The sequence below is a fragment of the Crocodylus siamensis genome, chromosome 5 (genome assembly GCF_052110815.1).
Source record: "Crocodylus siamensis isolate JL-2025a chromosome 5, ASM5211081v1, whole genome shotgun sequence".
Classification (NCBI taxonomy): Eukaryota; Metazoa; Chordata; order Crocodylia; family Crocodylidae; genus Crocodylus; species Crocodylus siamensis.
This window is the reverse complement of record NC_143399.1, coordinates 23,946,979-23,967,478: the sequence shown is the minus strand read 5'-3', so window position 1 is coordinate 23,967,478 and position 20,500 is coordinate 23,946,979.

Below are 20,500 nucleotides of genomic sequence, written 5' to 3'. Positions count from 1 at the left end.
GTATACGCAGCCTAAATAACCAATCCCATATTTCTCCCTTCCTATAAAATGGAATTACAAGAATGTAGAAAAAATATGATAGAATTAGTCATTATGCATGACTAATGAGTAAAATCAGTAACAGACACATCAATGTCCAGGAATTATGGGTGTGCAACAATAATAGTTAACCCAGAAATATAAAATAGTACTATGTTTGTTCTTTTAATTTAAAAAGAGGCAAAAATCCTTATTGTTCTTCATTCTAAAAGCATTTCTGACAGCCAAAATTTGCTGAACTGTGAAATTCAGTAAAACCAAGGGAAACTTCTCACTGAAATATTCATAAAATGCTCATAAAGTAAAAGCCAGATGTTTTACTCACCACAAGCATCAACATTTTGTCTATGTAAGAGGAAATTTGAGACATTTGTCTGCCTACTATTGTTGGGTCAAGTTGGACCATCCTTTCTTAGACAAAATTTCCACTAAAGTTGAACTCTGACTGCAGGATTTGACTCACAACTAATTATGCTGCAGTGACTAAGAATAGAGTGACAAGTATTGTGTGAAGACAAGGCACCTTGTAACATGACTTGTCTCAAGGATCATTAGGAGTAGCAGCTTGGAAAATCAGATCAAAAGAGAAGCTGAAATTTCTGGAGATTTAGATCTTCCTTTACCAGCACAGATAATGGGTTTTTTTCTCTTCAAAAATAACATTCAGTGTCAATATAACTGTGCGTAATTAGACTTACGCCAACGGAGGTTAAGTTTAAAAGTACTGAGTCCTCGTGACATTTAGGCAATAGATAGGCAAATCCTACAGTGTGGAACAACTGAGGTATGTCCTTTTTCTCTTCTGTTGCATTCCTTTTGCTCCTCTGAAGTTTTTGCAGATCACTATAAAAAAGACAGGCACTGTTCATGCTGCCTAGTCCCTACTTTGGCCTAGTCACTGCTGTTTGGAGGCCAGAAATATATGAATCACACACTGGAGGTATTTCCTTTATTTGTACACACTGCCTACCTTCAGCGTTTAGCTTCAAGCCACCAAAAATAAAATAGTAAGCAAAAAGAAAATATTTATTTACATCATTTAAAAGAAAGGAACAGTTTGATCCTGAAATCTTCATTTAGGGAAGTAATCCAGGATTTAGGTACCACACTGGTAAATACACTGATAGTAATCCCATTGAAATAAATAGGGCTGGTACTGAGAGCAAATGAGTGCTCTTGGAAAACTGAAAAGTTTTTGTTTTACTTTGCATAATGGAAATGTTGCGTAAGAATTATTGAGCAATCTCCTGTAAGGAAATTCCTAATTATAAGAAGCCTTTCCCTAAAGAATTTTCTGTGTTCTGAAAGATGGTAAGTGCTTTGGTTAGGGTGGAGTTGAAATCCTTGGGACTTTGGTGGGGGGTGGAGGGCGGTTATTCTCCCTCTTCTTTGAAGCACAGTAAGGGAATCTCATCTTAAAACTGGAATTATGCAACTAGAGTTGTCCCAAAACAGAAATAGCTCCACCATACTTATCATATACCCAGCCACGCTGATGACCTGAAAACAGTCTAATGTAAATATCTGTTCAGTTCCAAATGTCAACCTTTCTTAGGATGCTCATTGGAATTGATCCAAAACTCAACAAAAAATCTTTTCACAGACTTTCATGGGCTCTAAATTCAGCCCATTAAGGTATTCTAGTTTGACTCCATCCTCCACACGCCTCAAAAATTTAATCTCAGTGTGCATATTGGCAGGAAGGTTGGAGATTACAGCTACTAAAATACGCTGCTTGGCTTGAGAATGATATTGCCAAAGTTAATAGCTTTAATGGTAAACCAACTAGCTCTTTTGGTTCAGGTCCATCTGAGCAAAGGCAGTACTTCTTAATTAGTTCACATAAAACAGGATGAAATTTAGATTTCATTGCTCTACCCCTTATTTTAAAGTGCTAATCATTTGGTTTCCTTTCAGTGACTTTTACTTCCATGTACAGCTTGTCTGATTTGTAAGTGTGCAATAAAGAATGCACATTTCAGAGTTGGTGTGGCCATCCACAAGACTAGGATAGTTTATTCTTCATCTACTGTATTTCAGAATGAGAGTCCTGTTTATTGTACTTTTATAAAAGACAATGTGGTGTGTACTTATGGTTGTATAAAAAATGACAAGCTATTTCTGGTCTCTATTTTATAAGTTCTTTCCCCTAAAAATAGCAAAAAAAGTTGGTTTAACTTCCTATATTATCAATCTCATGTAAATGGTACACCAGTTATTAGAGTGCTGCCACCTTTGGTAGACAAGATTCTTTGGGTAAATCTCATATCTTTTATTAGACCAACTCAGATTGTTGGAAAAAAGTCTTCTTTGCAAGCTTTTAGGCACAAATACCCTTCATCAGGCTGAAGAAGGCACCTTGGTTGATTTTTTGCCACAAAGTCTATTATTACCAATTGTTTTCAAAGGTTAGGACTAGGATTGTCTCTGCACATTGCAACAAAAACATGAATGTCTTAAGAATGAGGATTACCACTAGCAAACAACTTTTATACAAACTATAACAGTTCTCAAGCAGTTTTAGTGTGACTTTATAATAAATAGTCAATACGAAGTGTTGGTCTAGGAAGAAAAATATCAGAAGCTTTGAAAACATAGTAAATATCAACTTTTTAAGCTCATGACTCATCAATGAACGATTTGAAGGCTGTGTTAACATATATATTTAAAAGTCTTTGTCTTCCAGATGCTCATTTGTTAAATCTCATTGTTTCTATGAATACTTTTATATGTGTGTTTTTCAAAAATTCTAGAAATCCATCTTTAAACTGTTCCAGACAAACATGCATTTGCAATCTCGAAATCTGAACTGTCAAAACCTTGAGTTCTGTGGATCACCTAAGCTAACTGATAATGTGTAGCCTGCATTAGAGAATAAACAGACTTTTATTTTATTTTAGTAAAATAAATATTTTACTAAAATTGCAAAATTTTATCACTGCTTCAAGACACAGCCAGCCTTCTTGTACCCAATAGCCCCATACAATTTTGTTTAGAAAACCAGAACATACACTATGCACAGCATACTGCTTATAATCAATTTAGTGGCTGAATGAATATGGCTCCCATGTTATCTTCCCAGTTGGAGTGCCTCATAAAGCAGGTTACTGCAGGAAAAAGTAATACATACTTGCACATTTTTCTTCCTTTAGTTGATTATTCACTTCTTCCAGTTGAAATATTGGGAGAAAAATAAAGACAGCCACTTAATTCTTTCCCGTTCTTTAACAAGCAATAGATAAAAAGCTGGAATATCAAACCTTTGGCTACCAAGACTGCATGGTTGTACTCTACCGCAGTCCATCTGTAGTTAAAATGCGACAGCAGTGGTGATGAGAGAGTTCATATCCTCCTGCTCTTAAAAATAAAGATTATCTGTGCTTAAGATGACAAACTATCAAAAAATATATACCTATCAAAAAATACATCGGCATTTCTGATTCATCCCAAAAAGTACAGTGGCACATATACACGCTTGCCAGCCCATTAAAATAACAGTGGAAAATAATGTGTGGCCATTTCATGTCCTGTACACTGACTGAAGAGTTGAAAGGAAGAAAATGCACCTGGCAGGCAAGTGAACATCAACTGGGACATAAAGCCAAGGTATTATCTGCCCTGTTCATAAGAAGGTTTAGCACTGCCAGAGGCACATATATCTCCTTTTTAAAACAATGGGAGGATTGGAGAACTGTTAATGTTGCTATTCTCATTATTAAATGTATACGGTACAATAGTGCCCAAAGGCATCAGTCAGAAAGAGTGTACATGCTGGTGCTGTAGGAGCCCAGAAAGACAACCTATGCCCTGCCAGATTAACAGTCTGTTTATCAAGATATTCTTGTTTCATTCACCAGGCTACAAAATGTTATAAACCTACCAGTCCCTTATTCTATTATACATCTCTATTAAGGCTGTGCGAAGCTTCAGTAGCTGATTCAATTTGGGGGAGATTCGGCCCAATTCAGCAGCCGAGTCCCTGAATCCAAATCAAATTGGATGACCCATTAAAAGGTCCGAATCGAATCAGAAGCCTCCAAATTGATTTGGAGAGATTCAGAAATTTGGAAGGCTTGCAGCAAATAGAAACTGAGAAGAGGAAAGGGATGGGGTGATTTTCCATATATGGAAAAGGCTGCGGGGGTGGGGGGAACAGCTCTGATACTGACATCTACCTGCTCTGATATTGACATCTGTAGCTGGCCAGTGACTCTGATCTTTTCCCCCAACACACAACCAGCACTGGGAAGGCCCCCTGTTACAGGCTCTTTTCATCCCACTCTGCCTTAACACACACAAGTGATACCAGTTTTGCTTTCAACAGTTCTAGGTGCACTTTCACAGAAACCCCTGCACCTGAAACCAGAAACCTGGCAGGCTTCACGCTCTCAGAAAGGGGCTAACATCCCTGATGTTTTCAGACAAATCTGCAAAAAAATGATAGGTATAAGTATTTTAGTGATTCCCCATTATAGTCCCCATTATAGTCTATGGCCAAAACTCTGAATCGGCCCTGAATCTCCAAATCCGGATCACCAAATCGAATCACTGTCCCTCCAAATCTGAAGCAAATACTTGTTGCTTTGCACAGGCCTAATATCTATGGGGCTCCCTCACTGGTGCTTTTAGATGCCAGGTTCAAAAGATGTGACCTTTCCTAAGCACTTAGGATACCAGTGTGATGTCACAGTATAAATAGCTGAATAGAAGAAAGTAGAATAGGTGTTGTAGACACCAAAATAAGGTAACAGAAAATTATCTTATAGTTGCAGGAATACATATTTATAAATCTTATTACTCAGAATTCTATCCTCTGTCTTTAAAAAGTAGGTGAGTAGAATTAACTCAGCCAGTCCATTGAAACAAAAAAAGTCCATCTGAAGTTTCCAAGAATGCATCAGATTCTAGACCTGATAAATTTTATACGATCCACCTTCAAACCTCCAGATGCTAATTGCATTTAAATCAGGACATGATGTTGCTTATTTAAGAATACAAGAATATATATCTGAAGATATATTCGACTGCACCTGTGAAACACCCCAGATAGTTGCTTCCTTGCTTGCTTGTCAACATCCTCATCTATTTGGCTTGCAAATACTACAGTGCATTTGCAGAACTGGCAATTAGAAGGGAACATTTTTTACAGTTGTCATCTAGGCAAATGTTATATTCACTCACTGAGATACAATAAATAAGGATAAACATAATGGCACTTCCATAGCATCACCTCTCAGTGTACAACCACATTTTAAATAATTTAATAAGTTAAAAGTTCTGCAAGTGAAGCGAGTAGAAAGATTTGATATAGTAGCTAGTACAGAATATACACTCTGTTCTCGCTGTCAGACTGAGATATGTTATTACACTGTGTCACATTTAAAGAATACAAACCAGACCTATTAATTTTAATTCCACACAAGAACAAAAGAAGTTCTCTTCATAAGGAAAAAAAATGCTTACTTTTATTTTAAGGACCATATGTTTAAAGGGATTTAGACACCAGAAGAGGTAAATTGACACAAAAGCATTTTTTAGAAACACTGTAGGCTCCTAGCTATATTTTAGCACAAAGCACTTTTTAAAATGTGGCCCTGAGTTTAAAACACTGTTACTTTCTAGTGAAAGAGATGGAATTTGTTTTAATATAGAACAGGGTACATCTGAATTTATTTCAGCTAGACCCTCTCTCAAGCTTTGCAGATTCAAATCTCTGGCCACCATCAGTGGGAGTTCTCTGTCCATCTTGAGGGTGGTACTGAGCCTGAGTTATTTCTGAGACCAGAAATTGTGAAATACTCGGGCAACCACAACTTGTGACTGCTCAAGCACTGATTATAATAACTGCTCTTTACAGTTGTTTGACCTATAACTGCTAAAACAGCAAAGCAAAGCTCCTAGTTAGTGAGCCATTTCAGATCATATTATGCTTGACTATTGCTGTAGCTTAACATAGTGCTGGCCAAAGAATCCAGTAAGTGTAGCACAAACCTGAGTTTATATGGGGGGAACCAAAGGAGCCAAAACTGATGTACCCCACTGTTTAAAGCAGATCTTAAACCATATTTTCTTTGTATGGCCTCAAAAGGGGACTGGGCCTGGTGCAGCAGCCAGGGATTGTAGAGTGTACTACAATTCAGGCACATGCTTTTGGCCTTTCACTACACGTCTCTGGGAGGCTATGGGATGGAGATGGGATTGGTACTTATTACACCAAGTCTAAGCCATGTAGAAATTACCCACTCTGAAAGATCTGCCAGTGTTCCAGTCCCTCCATGGCAGTAGAGTGTCACATTTAACTTCACTCCTAAGAGACCTTGCTGTCCACACATCCTTACCATCAAAGCAATGGCCTTAGATATACTACCATCTCAGACTTTTCCTGACACTATTCTCCTTCATGTTATCTGATTAGTTAGCATTCCTTTTCATGCAGCCATACTTGGCATTTGCTGACTAGATCATGCGGAAGACCAATATCCTTGGCATTTCTTGTGTGTATTTCTCCTAAAACAAAAGCTCTGTCATTCAGAAATCAGAATCTCCCACTTTTTCAAGGAGTTAACTCTAACCTATGATGAGGGTCATAAAGGCAATAATGTCCTGCAATAAATCTTACACCTGCTCTATGTATTAACATTTTCTGTACAATGAAAAGCTTTCCTGTAAGAGGCATTTGAATCTCAGAAGCTTAGTTTCTTCGTGAAGTACTTTTTTCCCTAGAAGAAGGAAATTCAAGATGCCTGGGAAGAATGAGTTTCTGCTACAAAATGGGAAACTAATAGTGCTTTGTTTTAATGTTCACATACTTCACCAAATGTAGGCAAACCAAAACAAGCCACAAAGGAAAACTGTGCGCATAAAATGTCTCTGCTCACAGAAGTAAAGGACCATGAAGAAAAAAGGAAACTGCCCCCTAGAGCCAGGATGGTTCCAGTTAAATGCCCTTTTATACGGTTTCGTGTTTGGGGGGAGCTTCTGCCCAAATTAAATGTTTCCTTTTGCTAGTTACCTGTATAGTTTAATAAATATAAAGATTAAACTTTAGAAACTTGCTTTTGATGAATATTTAAAAACTCACATGCTTATTGTAAAATGGCAATACTTACAATTGCAGAAGAACAGAACATCTTAAAACTACAGAACTCTTTCCGAGTAGTGTTGAAAATCTCATCTCCTAAGATGACAGAGTGGTTATGTACTGGTGTTTATACCAGTGGATTACTCAACCCACTGCTTATCTAACTTAAAGTACTGAAAGAAGTACCTGGAAGCTGGTAAAATACAACCTCAACATTGCAACTGACACCCCTAAAGTCTGTGGCGAAGGTATTTCAGCGGCTGCAGATAGTCTTTTGACTTGAATTTTACATCTTACTGGGTGCATCTAAAGTGCACTTTACTGTGGAGTTGACCAATTAGCTCTGCAGTAAAGCATCACCATCCACATATGTGCACCTATTAGGGAACAGTAAATTAATTAACTCTGCTGTAGGATAGTACAGTCTGGGACAAGTTATTTACTGCACCAAAATGCACATGTAGACAGTGACAGGTGCTGGCTTGGGCATGAGGATGCTACAAAGTGGGGGCTGCCTGCCAAGCTAGCTGTGCAATTGAGCACCCTCATGCCCCAGCCAGCCCCTCCACAGCACGTTGAGCTGGGGCAGAGCAGCTCCAGGCTGGCAGGCTGGCCCCCAGGACCCTTTGCCAGCTGGGGCTGCTCCACCCCGGCTCAGTATGCGGCACATGTGTAAACGCTGTACCCAGGAGCAATAAACTCAAGCATGAACTGCACCAGAGTTTACTGCTATATGCTAGTTGCACTTGTGGATGCACCAATGAAATACAATGCATCTAGCTGAAGTTAGCCAAAGATGACACTGGGCTTGAGCTCAGTGCTGACTTGGAGAAATCCATGGCCACTAGCTAACTTTGTTCTTAAAGATCTCGCATCCAGATATTGATCAGTTCTGACTTTATTTCCTTTTGGAAATCCTAGCCTGAAGTGATACAGTATAAGAGGCAGAACTGTTACATCAAGCTGAATTCTGCATTGATTTATGCCCCAGGCAGCCTTACTAACTAAGTGGGCTTGGTCCTCAACTTTTTAAAGCTCTGTGGTCTGCCAAACCAAGCAAGTCAGTGATAAAAAAAGAAATATCAATGAGGCTGCTCAGGATGTTATTCAGTACAGAATTTAAACCCCACCGGGGATTTTTGTAATGGTGGTTACTGTTGTCATTGATGTTCTTGTTGTTCTGAAATTAATTTTGGAATGAAACCATAATGATGAATGTAGAGCATCACAAGTATCTCCATGGCAACTGGCAAACATCATTAACACAGGAATAGGACAAAAATATAAGAAAAAATCTGTGCTTCAACCAAGAAAATATAGGAAAAAAAGTTATTGTCAGAATATAACATATTTTGCATCAATGAGCCAACAAGGCAGTTTTTCTACATAAAGCGTCATTTCTTAACTTTCTCTCAAAAGCACCTTAAAGAGTTTTATTAATGGTTTCTGAATTCCCATTATGGTTCATTCAAGCTGCTTCAGTCCCCAGGATAAGAATATGGTGCAATGGAGCTGAATTCAAAAATTGGGACAACAGAAGAGGCGAACTTGAGGTAGGAAGTATAGCAACTATCATACCAGGCATTTGGAAATTCTGGGCTCCAGAATAACTCAAAGGTATTCAGACTGCCTTAATTAAAATTAATCTATTGTCCTGTTCTAAATAAGGCCAAAGGCTTAGGCAATAGTCCAGAGGCAGTTAACAACCTGAGAATCAAAAAAACAACTTAAAGACTACCTTAAGAGGCATAGCACTGGCCCTATACATTCCAAAGGTATTAGTGACAGCGTACAGAACAACTTAGTATTGATGGAAGAATTTGTTTTACCACTAATGCATGGAATGAGGAAAATGTTTTAAATACAAAGCATCTCATGAAAACTTTCCATTTTTGTGGTACTGATGAAATGCCAGTCTAATATTGTAACATCTTGAGAACATAAATCAGGCACACTGAGCTAAAATGACACAGCTTGTTCTACTAACATCTTCATATAAAAGAATCACAGAATCATGGAAAGTGAGGGTTTGAAGGGACCTCAGGAGGTAATCTAGTCCAACCCCCTGGTCAAAGCAGGACCACCCCAACTAGATCATCCCAGACGAAGCTTTGTCTAGCTGGATTTAGCAAACCTCCAAGGATGGAGCATCCACCAGCTTCCTGGGTCACCTGTTCCAGTGTTTTACTACCCTCCTAGTCAAAAAGATTTTCCTAATATCTAACCTAAACTTCCCTTGCTGCAACTTGAGACCCCTGCTCCTTGTTCTGTCATCTGCCACCACTGAGAACAGTCTAGCTCCAACCTCTTTCAAACCCCACTTCAGGTAGTTGAAGGCTGCTATTGAATCCCCTCTCGATCTTCTCATCTCTAAACTAAATAAGCCCAGTTCCCTTTTATACTGTCTGATATATAGCTATTATTGCTTCCTGAGGACCAATTCCTAGTGTTCTTACTCACAATCAATAGAACTTATCCCTACACACAGTGCCCTTGATTTCACAAAATACAACTCAACATGAGTTTGGGTGGCAGCATCTGAATATAATCTGAACTTTCTCCTTATCTGGATGCATGCTTCATCATTTTTCGTGAATGCAGTGGGAGGAAAAAATCAGGGGTCTAGTTCTTTCCCTGTTAACCCAATTTCAAACATAGAATTTACCATTAATTCCCTTCCTTTATGACAGCAGAGTCGCATTCAACCATAGAAAAGTCCCAATTCTTTGTTATTCTGCACAACATGCTATCTGTTACACTCAATGCAAACTGACCACAAAACTGGTATAAATTATGATCCAGTTGCATTTTACACACATGCTATTGTACACAATTGCACATTTTTAACATGTGTATATAACATGACAGGTATATAGATATTCAGGCCCCCAAATATCATGTAACTAATTAGGCAAGGATGCACAAAAAATAATTGTTTTTTTTTTAAAGGTTCATAATTTTCTCTTCATCATAATTTCATAATCATAGTTTCCAAGGGTTCACAGTCATGGACTCGTGGACTAAGGTCTGGATTCAAACTAATCAATTTCCTTAAATTTCACTTGAACCAATAAGCACAGTTTGTTTCTTTGCATCTGTCTTTATGTATATACATTCAGGGGTCAAGCTGGATTTGGATCAGCTGATCTGTGATACAGAAACCATACTATAGATTATATACAATATTCTAAGAAAGATAGAAGACTATGACTAAGCAGACTTCTATATACCTTTGCTAAAAATTTTGAGGATACCTCAAAATGACATACAAAAGCTGTCTTAGAAAAAAATTCTAATTCCATGTCTTGTTTTGAACACTCATGTCACTCATACTAAACATTCTGCCTGGTTCTTCCTATAGTCCGAAAAACACCCCAGGTCAAATGTTTTAAAAGGAGGTTTCTAAAGCAAAAATGTGGGAGCAATTACTTGCATATATTTGGTATGAAATGCCATGTAAAGAGAATGACTCCATATTCAAATAACTGGCTGCACATGTAACCAATAGGGGTGTATAAAATGGGCCCTATTCGATTTGGATTTGGCCCAAATCAGCAACAGTGATTCCATTAGTTGATTCGGATCACTGTCCCCGATTCGATTCGGCCAAATCTGAATCTGAAGATTCGATGCGGATTTAGAGAAGCAGTGATTCGGACCTATACGCAGCTTTAAGTGTTTTTTCTACATACCTCAAGGTACCAGGCGTGGCTCATGAATGCTGCAATGCTGGGGTGGATGGAGCATCCCACAGGAGTGTGGGGGGAGCTCCCATGTGCTTGGCGGCAGACTCAGAAGTGGACTGGAAGTATTTCTGGTCCACTTCCAGTCCACCTGGGAGCGCAGCCTCCCCCCCCCCCCGTGTCCCTCCAGCTCAGCGATTGGCCATGAGGGGACCCCAGGTGCTCCCTCAGACCCAGGAGGTACCAGTTGCCAAGACAGGGGGAACAGGGGACCCTCCTGCGCTCTCCCCAGTGTACCCAGAAGTGGACTGAAGTGCTTCTGGTCCATTTCTAGGTCTGCTGGCAAGCATGCTGGGGAGTCCCCTATGCTTCTGTGGGACACTCCATCAGCCTCACCATCACAGTATTGAGCTACCTGCTACCTAGAGGAATGTAGAAAAAACATTTGAAGTTGTGCCTATGTCTGAATAGCTGAATCTTTCCCAATCTCTCCGAATTGATTTGGAGGGTTCCAATTCAATTTGGAGAGATTAAAATGTCCTCTGATTCAGTAGAGATTTGGTGATTCAGCCATTGAATCAGGCCAAATCTCCACCAAATCAAATCAGGGACCGAAACTTCGCACAGCCCTAGTAACTAATCACTTGCATACATGATTGTGACAACTGTGTTTGCAGGAACAAATGAGATTTTGAGCATAATGCAAAAAAATTAAGCACTGGTCATGAAAGAGCAAGCTTCCCTTTTTGAGGTGATGATAGAAAAAGGCAAATGGGTCATGAAAAACAGTATTCACCACAAGCATAACCTCAAAACTTAAGATAAAATAAGTGACCGTTTTTGGAAATGAATGCAGCTTGGTGAGTCTGATACTTACAATAGTAAAACAGACATCAGACAGATTCTGCCTTACATCAAGAACCATGCGTCCCATCTGTTCACTGACAAAAAATCAATAGAAGTATTACATTAAGGTAAAGCAATTTGCTCTGTAAGTGAATAACTTGCACTCTAGGACTGAAACTGCCCTATTTTGTCAAAATACATCCCACCTGGAGAATCTCCAAGTGCAAATGAGGATAGATATTCTGCCCTCACATGTTTTATTAAACAACATCAGAACACCCTAGCAGAACAGTATTTCATACACAGAAGGCAATCTGTGCCACAAGATGACCTGCACTCTCAGACACCCATGAATTACCTACACCATACACAGTGATTGTGCGGTGGGCAGACTAATTAACAATGTCACTTATACGACATGCAGGACATGTTGGTTTTTAGCCAGACACTCTCTCTCCAACCAGAAGTGCTATGCAAGTCCACGCAACATGTACGTTTATGACACAGGAAGTTTATGAAAAAAGGAAGAAAGAGTCAACCTGTCACCATAAAAAAATAAAATTCCAAACTCTGCACATCGTCCATTCACAGATGCTGATGTTGCAGTTAAGAGTCTAGATGAAGATTTCATAGAGGTACACCTGGAAGAGGGCTCTGAAGAGACTCATTGTTCAATTCTCCTTTATACTTTCTACCACCCACTTGGCTTGATGTACTATTCTATTTCCTGCCCACCAAACCTGCCCCTCCAAAACCTCTCTGGATACTTCCTTCTTAACTTTTCCTCATTGTCAGTGCAATGTAAGATTGCCCACACTGACAGTCTGAAACTACCTAAATCAGCAAAAGTTGAACTGATCAGAAATGCCTTTTGCTAAGAGTAGAATGAATAAAAGATTAAACGGTATCCGAAAGCAGCCCTTTAAAAGATTTTTAAAATTTGTTTAATGTGTCTATTGTGCATTAAAAGATTCACTAATCATTCTGGATGGGTAATTTTCAGAATAAAAGTTCCAAACAAAGCTTTAATAAATAAACTGGATTTCTTTCATGGGGATATAGCCATCTTTTTGTTTCAATTCAAGCTTGTTTATACCCAGGAATTGTAAACTGAAATTTTGGTCAGAACAACCTAGAACTGAAAGAAATTATAACTGAAACAGTTAGATTTTAGTTTTCTGTCTAAAAAAATATTTTTTAAATCACATGAATCTACTAATTTACAAATTGTTTTTACTGGAAGTCAGAAAACACTATAGGTTCATTCAAAATTAGAACTAGACAAACCAGAATGTTTGTGAATCCTGGCCAGCCAGGCACTTGGTATATATTTATATTAGGCTCAGAGATTCTCAGCCTTTTCCATATTGTGTACTACAATTTGATAAAGAGACTGTCTTGACAATACTTCTGTTTCTCCTCAGTCTTGTTGCAGGTTCAGTGGCAACTTTTTTTTTTTATTGAAAAGTACTTCATATATATTTTATATGTCTTTTTAATGCTATTTAGCACTTAGAATCAAGGATAGGGAGTTAGTACCATATGTCCTGATGGCTCTCTGGGCAACCATTGAGGGAGCTGTTAGGTTCTGCTTTGTAGCAAAACCATAAAACAAGCAAGTTCTGACTGTTTTTGCAGTTTTATTTTATAAGTTTTGCATAGCATTAGGTTAAAAAAAATGTTGATACAGATCTTACAAATATTCTTATGCTCAGATGTCACAGAGTTTCTAAAAAAATGTTTATGAAAAAGTGACATTTAAGGCATAATAGGAACTGCTAAAATATCTGTGGGATCTATGTTGTGGACTATGAAGAAAAGTGACCTGAGAGTGCTAATAAAAATGGGCATAGGAGTTCAAATAAAAGCAGGAGCAGCACAAAACACTGTCAAAACTCAAATTTAAATCTGAAACAAAACCTTTTTGATGGTTTAAAAATCCATGTTTCTTACTATTCGGGTCTTCTATTTCTTCCTGGCTCTAGTCTAATCTACATCCCAAAACTGTATAAGGGAGATTGTCCTCATGGACTTTCTGGCTAGTAGCACTAAGTGAGATGTCACAGAAAAGCCTGTTACAATAAAAAAGCCAGTCCAGTTTGGTAGTAAGGTCCAGAGAAGATTTCAAATTTTGCCTGTGTGGTCCCTTCTTTAGGTCTCATTATCCATACTGACATGAGAAACAAAACTATTCATTTCTAAATTCTCATTCCAATCAGTTCATTCCATCAATTACAGGAAAAAACATATTAAGAACATTATTATTATTATTATTGTTCTTCCTTGCGGGCTGAAGAGAGGTCAGCACTTCTATACACACCAGCACTTCCACGATATACAGCAGGACGAATTCCTCCTGGGATGTTTGATTTTTTTTTTCCAATAACCAACTGAATCACCAAATAGGTACCACATTAAGTTTTCCAAGGAATGTTTCTCATGCTTTGAAATCATCATTTAATTGGTCGTGTAACCAAAGAAATATGAGGCCACCCAGATGTGGTGGCCTGAAACTGAGCAGTGCTAGAGGCCATTCCAAACAGATAAGAATGGTATGTCTGCACTGTGTCAAATGATGTTAAGGTGTCCCAAATGCTACAATGAAAACACTCTGCCCACTTGATCCCACTCCTTTCATATTGAATGGCAAAAAACCATCATGTAGCACACCCAAGACTCAGAGCAGCAGTGGCCAGTAGGGCTGTGCAAAGCTTCAGTAGCCAATTCAATTTGGAGGATATTTGACCCGATTCGGCACCCGAATCTCCAAAACAAATTGTGAGACCCAGCATCCAAATCAATTCAGAAAAGATTCGGAAAGATTCAGAGATTTGGAAGGCAGGCTTGCAGGAGGCAGAAACTGAGAAGATGGAAGGGGAAGATTGGGGGAAGGACTGCTCTAATGTTGACATCTGTAGCTGGCCAGCGACAGTGATCTTTCCCTGAGTTCCCTTTCAATCACGGTGCTCTGGGAGAGGAACATAGAAACAACACATAAGGCTATGTGTAAAGTGATCTGTGCCTTTTTTGAGCTATGTCTCTCTAGGACCTGCAGCACCTGAAAGGCTCCAGCTTGCTATCTAGTCTCTTCGTAGGTAGCTAGTCTCTTTTTCTGTGTTTTCCCTGACAGTGTGTCATCACTGTGCAGGAAAGCACAACATGTATTACAGACACACACACATTTTGCAGCACACCAAACATTATGAAGCGTGCTGGAAAGGCAGGAGTCAGGTCTTGTGGCAGGTGATGGAGAAGGGGCAGAGGGAGAGCTACAAGTCCCCCTCCTCCCCCAAACACATATTAACCTTCTTCCCTGGCAGCAATGAATCTTCTGCTGCTATTGGGAGCAAGAAGGTGGGAGCAGTGTCTGCATCTGCACCACCTCCACTAAAGCCAGTAATAACCACAAGCACCAGTATGACAGTTTCCACCCCAATTTCAGTTTCCAGTGTGAGCCTTCCAGTGCCAGAGGAGGAGCTGGATCTGGAAGCACCAGAGCTGAGTGCCATAACTAAGGAAATTCTGGGGAAGCAGAGGGAATCTGAGTTTGTTTTCCATACCCCTCAATGTTCCCCTAGAGGCAGGTCTCTTCTGGAAGGCACTTTGGAGGAGGTTGTGAGGGCAGGTGGCTCAATTCCTCCTGTTGTTGTGCCTCTGCCTGGTGAGGAGGTGGATAAGGCAGGGTCCCAACCCTCAACCCAGAAGTGGGTGGGTAGTGTAGTGTGAGATCATTTTGAGGTGACAGATATTCCCAGGTATACTACCTGCTAGCACTGCCAAAAGCAGATCAGCCGAGGCAAGGAGGTGAAACAATTCACCATCACAGCAATGCTGCTGCATCTGAGGAGGCAGCACCCCCTTGCCCTTGTTCTTCCTCAGCCTGGCACCAGTGGGAACATGCTCAAAAACAAGTCCCCCTCTTGCTCCAAAGCCCCAGTCCCCAAGAAACTGAAGCAGGCCACAGTGGAACAGCGGGGGAAAGTTGTATACAGGGGGATGCATTCCCAAGACAAGTAAGGTCACCCAGAGCATTAGAGAGATGCTTGCTCTGGATGGCCAGCCCTTTTCCTTTGCTGAGCTCCCAGGGTTCAGGTGGCTCATGGCGTTTGTGGCCCCATCCTACTAAGTGCTGGTACGCAACACCTTTAGCAAAACAGTGGTGCCCTCCCCATATGAGGTATGCAGAGAGTACTTGAGGGAGGAGCTGTGGCAGGCAAGATCACAGGTAGCTTTGCACTTCACCTTAGACATCTGGAGCACCCAGGATGGTGATTGTGCCTACCTCTCCCTCACAGGACACTGGTGCAATCAGTCAGGCCACCGGTGGGCTCTCCTTCAAGTGGAGTTGATGGATGAGTCCCACATGGCAAGGGAGGTCATGGTGTCCATGAACTGCATGGTGCAGAGATGGCTCACTGGGCAGGGCAAGCTCACCTGTGGGTTCAAGGTCACTGCCAGTGGCGCCAATATGGTCAAGGCCATGCATGATGCCAACTTCGTTGGCATCCACTGTGTGGCAGGCAAGTTCCACCTCATAGTCAGGGACACCTTGGAGGGGGACAGGGCTCCCAGTGACAGTGCCGTCACTACCACTACCAGCATTTCAAAATGCAGGAAGGTGGCATACTACGTCAAGGGGGACAAGGTGCTGCGAGACAAATAGGCAGAGCTGAGCATCCTGCAGCACAAAATCATGCAGGATGAGGAGACTTGGTGGAACTCCACATACCTGATGCTTGAAAGGTTGGTCAAGCAATAGAAGGCCATCCGTGAGTGGCCTTGGTCAAGGAGATTGGGATCAGTGGCCAACAAAAACAGAGTTTTGGTATCCTACTCTGTAACAAAACAGAGTAGGATACCATCTCCCAGATCTTGGTGATCCTCAAGCCATTCCAGTGCTGGTGATGCCCTCCTTAGCCAGGTGATCCCCATAGTGAAGGAGCTTGAGAACCAAATGGAGAAGTTCCAGGGGATCAATGTTCCTGGCTGGGGCAAGTCACTTTCACCAGAGGTGCAGCCCCAGGAAATGCCAGGACTGTGAACCTCCCTGGTGAAAGGTGGGTAGGGGGTGCCTGATAGCCTCCACATGCATGCACAGTCCTGGCTGGGGAAAGGCCAGACCTGTAAGATCTTGGAGAGGCCTGAGGCTTACTGGTTGCAGTGGAATTGTGAGGGTGAGAACAGGCAAGTGGCTCAGATGTAACCTGAGGTACCTTTGATTGGTCCATGCTGGGGCCAGGACCCAAAGTGGGGTTGAAGGGCCAGAGGCCCACCCACGAGGAGTGCTCAGAGCAAGAGGCTCAGGATTCTCACTGGCCTGAAGGTGGGGTCAGGGCCTAAGGGGAAGCCAAATGTCCCAGAGAGAAGACCACAGCTGGAGGGGGTAAAGGATGCAATGTGTGATGCATGGGTTGCAGTGTAGGAAGGTACGGAACTGTGGAATGGGTATCACCCCTAGATAACAGAGGCCTAAGTGGGCAGCCTCCCACCTGGGTAACATCTGAATCAGTTTTCCACCAAGGCATGGCAGGTGAAAGAGGGGTGGGTAGTTGGCCCAGAAACAGATGGGAGGGCCAAGATCTAACTGGCACCGGGAAGGCCTCATTACAGGCAACCATCCCTGCTGCATTCATCCCGCTCTGCCTTAACACACAAAAGGCAGACAAGGTTCTTTGGGTCAATCTGTTATCTTTTATTAGACTAACTGAATAGTTGAAGAAATATATCTTAGCAAGATTTTGGGTTTAAAAACCCTGCATCAGGTTGTAGAAGCATCTGCAGTTGGTGTGTGCTCTTCCTGGATGGAATAAATAGTAAATAAGACAGAGGCTCATATGCATGTAAGAAAGCCAGTCAGTGAAAATATAAAATTGATGAGTTAGGGGGTGAGAGACAAGCTGGTGGGCAGAGGGTAGGGGGATGTAGCAGGTATAGTAGAGAGGTACCTGGGGAGTCAGATGTCAGGCAGGTTATAGTGCGTCATAAATCCAATGTCTATATTGAATCCATTACTTTTTGTATCTAGGAGGTTGATGAAGTGAAGTTCTTAGGCTCATCTGTGAAAAGTGTTTTGTGGCAGGGAGCTGGTGGAAGTAGTTGGATCACTGACAGACACGCTCACTTGGGTAACTAGGGCCAGCTAGGGGCAAATTAGTCTGCCTGAAACCAGAGTCAGGGTGACAAAGTCCCAAGGCCTTTTTGCACCAAAAAGATACACTGATAACCCACTTGTGTTCTAAAAGGATACATATAGTCTCATTATACCATCACACTGGGCACATCTATATGTGCATTAAGGTGCTTTTTCTAATGTACATTAAATTTAGTACCTCCAATGTGAGATACAAAGGAAATGTGCATTATGCTGCCTTAATGCACAGTAATGAATGTGCATGGTCTTTAAGTGATGTGCAATGCGCAGTAGCCTATTTTACTAGGCATTAGTATAATTGCACTTTTTTATGATGCTTTAATATACAATAAAATAAGCTACTGTACATTAAAGTGCACATGTAGACATGTCCTTTGTTTGACAAATATCCTTTTGCATTGCTTTGCTATAAACTATATTATACAGATGAAATTAATGAAATAGGATTTTTTTTTATTAGGAAGCATGGAACTAATTTCAACTGAGAAAATATTAGCTTAGACAACAAAGTTAAAATCTGTATTTCAAAGGAATATTAAAACCAGGCAAAAGTTAGTTTTCTAAGAGGGCCTTAAAATGTCATTGAAAAACAAAGGCTCATCACTAAGATGTTTTACAAAGCATGATCTAGAAAGGCACTTAATCCATTGAAGTGATTTCCCTAGGACTTACCCTTTGTGAGTAACTAGTGGGGGGGCGTTATTCTTGAATCAGGACACTTATAGGCCCAAAGGCCAAATTCAACAAAAATAATCCTCTGCATCTTATGCCATGCAAAGCTGAAGAAGCTGAATTTCCATGGCTCTACAGATTGCATAAACAGAGAAGAGGATTTTTATTCCTGAATTCACCCTGTCATAAGAGAGATTTGTTTCTAAATCACAGGTATCAAGCTGTCACAAAGCTAAGTACAGACAGTCAAAAGCTCAAGGCTGAATCGATTCAATCTTCACTAAACTGCATAGACTGAACCAATAAGCAAGCAAACAGACATTCACTTTTATTTCCAGAAATGCATGCACATGCCTACTTTGGCCCAAGACAGAACCCAGGGGGTGCTAGAACATGCCTCCCTGCTTAGGTGGAGCAGACAGCTTGGGCCAAGGCCTGCCCACCCTTCAAGAAAATGTTGCAAGGGAGGTGTAAAGCATCTTGGGATGCTGGGGACTTTGAGTTAACTTGAATCTGAAGGGGATCTAAGACAGAAGTTCAATAAACCACTTTAACCTAAATCAGTTAAGTCTCATACTACATCCACCCTGGTTTATCTTAAACTGGTTTCAGCCATTTTGAAATCAGTTTATGTGCACTGAACTTCTGTTGTTACAGATTTGAACCAGTTTCCAACCACTTATACCAATGTATGTATAATTTCATTCCCCAGAAAGGAAAAATAAAATCATATGTTACACAACAACACATGATTATCTAAAAAATGTATTATCTGTCAGGGGACTTGATCCTGAATTCTCTTCATGGCAAGGCCCAGGACTCAGACTGGAGAGACCTGCATTCTGTAACTCCATTGACTAATAACTTATTTTGTGACCTAAGACAAATCACTTCTACTCCTCCAGGCATCAGTTTTTCTAGATGTAACATGCAGGTTCTCTGATACAATAATGACAGAAAAACTTAAACAGACAGATGGTCATTTGAGTAGTAAAGTTGTCTTTGCTGGTGCTTTTGTAAAATTAGGCACATAAATTGTGGAAGAGGCAGATATCAGAGAACTATGTAGTATGCAAAAGCATCAAGTTCAACATACAGGAAAAAACTGAACTTTATGCAATTTTTCTGTGAGGCTCGTATGATGCTGTAACAGGGGGGCCTTCTCAGGGCCAGTTTCCCTGCGGCCCGCCCACCTGTTTCTGGGCCAACCGCCCATCATGCCTTGTTGTTAATTGATTAATTGATGTTAATAAAGTGGGAGGTTGCCCATTTCTTGCCCTGATGCCAGGGGGTGCTATCTGTAGCTCCGTTCTTCCCCTATACTGCAGCCCAGGCCTCACAGATGGCATCCAGATGTTATCAATATCACTGGCCCACATTGGGGCCCAGAATCCTACTAGTTGAACCCCACTTAGATCCCTCCATTCAGGCAGCCTATTCTGCCTTCATTCCCGGCTGCATAGCTCCCTAAGCTGCTCCCCCTTACGGGTGTGGTCCCCCCCCAGGACCTTTGGTTACTAGCCCTGGCCCACCTCCAGGCCAGTCAGAACCCCAGGACCTCAGCTCTTGGGCATTCCTCATGGTAGACCCCTGGCCCTTTGACCCTTCCAGTCCTGGCCCCAGCACTGACCAGTCAGGGGATGTTCAGACAGGTTCTTGAGTCTATGGCCTCACACTCTCTTTGGGGTCCACCTTCCAGACCCTAGAAGGGAGTAACCCACCCAGTTGTGGGAGCTGGGGTTAAGGCGCCCTGACCCACCTTTCACTGGGGTGGTAATTGGCCTCCCATTTCCAGGGGGCTCCCGTGCCACTGAGAGCCCCACTGGGCCACCCACCCCTGTCAGGTGTAGTTTTAGGTCATGCCCAGGACCAGGAGCCTCCTGACCATCCCCTACAGCTCCTCCCTTACCTTCAGAGCAGCAGCTCTACAGCCAGGCAATGTTATTGCCTGGCCTCCCAGCAGCAAAATGCCCTGTTTATATGGGTAGCCCTGAATCTAAATTGGCTGTCCTAATCAGACACCTGCCA